The sequence below is a fragment of the Herpailurus yagouaroundi genome, unplaced genomic scaffold (assembly GCF_014898765.1).
Source record: "Herpailurus yagouaroundi ecotype Mexico unplaced genomic scaffold, PumYag 182, whole genome shotgun sequence".
Taxonomy (NCBI): Eukaryota; Metazoa; Chordata; class Mammalia; order Carnivora; family Felidae; genus Herpailurus; species Herpailurus yagouaroundi.
Window position 1 is genome coordinate 2,219,211 of NW_024412413.1, and position 2,257 is coordinate 2,221,467.

The following is a 2,257-nucleotide window of genomic DNA, read 5'->3' on the forward strand; positions in this document are numbered from 1 at the left end:
TTTTTAGCCAGTTTCTGTTTCCTCCGACTGGTGTCACTGCCTCAAGCAGCTCAAAGTTAAGCAATTGCTACTGATTGTTTTTGACGAACACCCTGGGTCTATAGCTTGTTTGCACAGAATGAGTTCTGAGTCAGGTCAAATAAAGACAAGCCCTTTGAGTCGGTAATTTCCAGACGGGTCAGCTAGCGATAGTCCTACAGCTCTGGAGCCTTGTGGGGAGCCCCAAACGCATCTTGTCCCTGAATGGCTGCCGGGCTGGTTTTCACACCCACCACGGATCTGTGGCCACTGACCTTTACCATGTGTGGTGGGGGGGGGGTTCTATGTGTCAGCTTGAACGGCCAATGGGGTGCCTACGCATGTGGCCAAACACTGTTCTGCTGTAGCTGTGAGGGTGTTTCTCGGTGAGACGAACATCTGAATTGGTAGATTTAGTCAAGGACATTCCTCTCCCTCCTGGGGTGGGCCCTGTCTAATCAGTCGAAGACCTGACTGAATGGAACAAAAAGACTGAGTTAGGAGAATTCCTCCTGCTTCACAGGTTCAGCTGGACACTCATCTTTTCCTGCTTTCGGTCTGGAACTGAAACATCGGCCAGTCTCGGGTCAGAGGGCCGCTGGCCTTCAGACTGGAATGTGCATCATGAGCTCTCCCTGTTCTCAGGACGCTGGACTTGGGCCAGGGCACCAGCACCGGCCCTCCTGGGCCTCCAGCTTGTAGACGGCAGACCCTGGGACGTCTCCGCCTCCAAAATCATGAGAGCCAGTTTCTTACAGTAAACATATTTCTGTATATTTTATATCCAGGGAAACCTATAATAGGAAGGATGCGTGTGCGTGCCCCGCAGGTCTTGTTGGAGCTGTTTCTCTGGAGGACGCTGACTAATATGACACGATAGCCGTGCGGTGGGGTCCAAGGCTGCCACGGAGGCAAGGAGGGGGAGGCCGGTGCGTACAAGTCGAAAGGCCGCAAAGTTCACCCGTCAAGACGGAGACTCGGCCATTTTTGCTGAGCGCCTCCTTCGTGAGTTACTGCAAGGCTTTGTTTAACATACAGTCTGGAAAGGTTGATTTCAACTAATTTTCCCTGTGTTCTTATTGCTTTGGTGGAGGAGTGGATTTTCAGAGGTCGGTCCCCCGTCACCCCAGAGGTGCCTCCCTGCTAGCTCTCCCCAGAGGGGGTGGACTGTGCGAGTTTCGCCGTGGCTGGAGGAACGCAGAACCCAAATCGGGATCTGTGGGAGCAGATCTTGGGAGGGATTTGGATCATCCAGGAATGAGGTGGCTTACCCCAGGCTGGTTAGAGTGCAGGAAAAGTGAAAGACCGATCAATGAACGGCTCTGTCTCCTGGGCAGGAGGAAAAGGCAGCAGATGTCTGTAGCTTTGAATGCCACCTCTGGGAACAATTCCCTGCCATTGGAAAGCAAAGCTGTGTGGTCGCTGGGTGCTGAGCACACCTGCAAGGACACGGGCCGTTCAGGGGGGACGAGCTTATACAGGTGGATATGTAGGGATATGAGGGCAGGGCAGGTCACTGGTCAGATCTGGGATCCCCTCCGGGAGGTGATGCCGTGGGGACGCCAGCACTCTCTGGAGCCGGTCTGGAGAGGCAGAGGGTCTTAGGATTGGGTGAGATTCTGCGTTAACAGCGATGAACCAGGGGCGCCTGGGGTCTCAGTCAGTTAAGCGTCCGACTCCGGCTCAGGTCATGATCTCGCGGTTCGTGGGTTCGAGCCCCGCGTCGGACTCTGTGCTGACAGCTCGGAGCCTGGAGCCCGCTTCGGATCCTGTGTCTCCTTCCCTCTCTGCCTTTCCCCTACTCATGCTCTGTCTCTCTTCCTCAAAAATAAACATTAAAAAATAATTTAAAAACCTAAAAGAAAACACAACAGCGATGAGCCAGATACCAAGAAGCCCCTTGGCGAGCAAGGACGCTGGAGGGGGAGGCAGGGCAGAGCATCACAGGCACGGAGTGTCCGCGTCCCCGCTGATGTGATGTGAAAGCCGGATGCCTTGTGAATCTCACCAAGTAGGTCAGATTCCAAACGGACGAATAGGATTTGCCACTTCGACAGACACTACAGGCATGAGCGGCGCTCCTGACGGCTATTCCTGTACTCAGGGGTGAGACCAATCTGTTCTTCCACAGGCTTTCCAGGGGGCCCGCTCTGTGCTCTTGAGGCTGGCAGTGGAGCGTAAGCCAGGCTGGAACGTCCCCAGTTCTCATGGACCGCGGGGACAGACAGACAGAAAAGCA

The 2,257-nt window shown here is 54.5% G+C and overlaps 1 long non-coding RNA gene across 1 annotated transcript in view; it reads left to right on the plus strand.

Moving 5' to 3' along the window:
- Nucleotides 1–2,034: 2,034 nt before the first annotated feature.
- The window catches only part of LOC121040149 (uncharacterized), a 6,298-nt gene continuing 6,075 nt past the window's right edge, over nt 2,035–2,257 (plus strand). The window contains exon 1 of the long non-coding RNA XR_005795141.1: nt 2,035–2,124. This is a non-coding gene — a long non-coding RNA (uncharacterized LOC121040149). The remainder of the gene's footprint in view (nt 2,125–2,257) is intronic.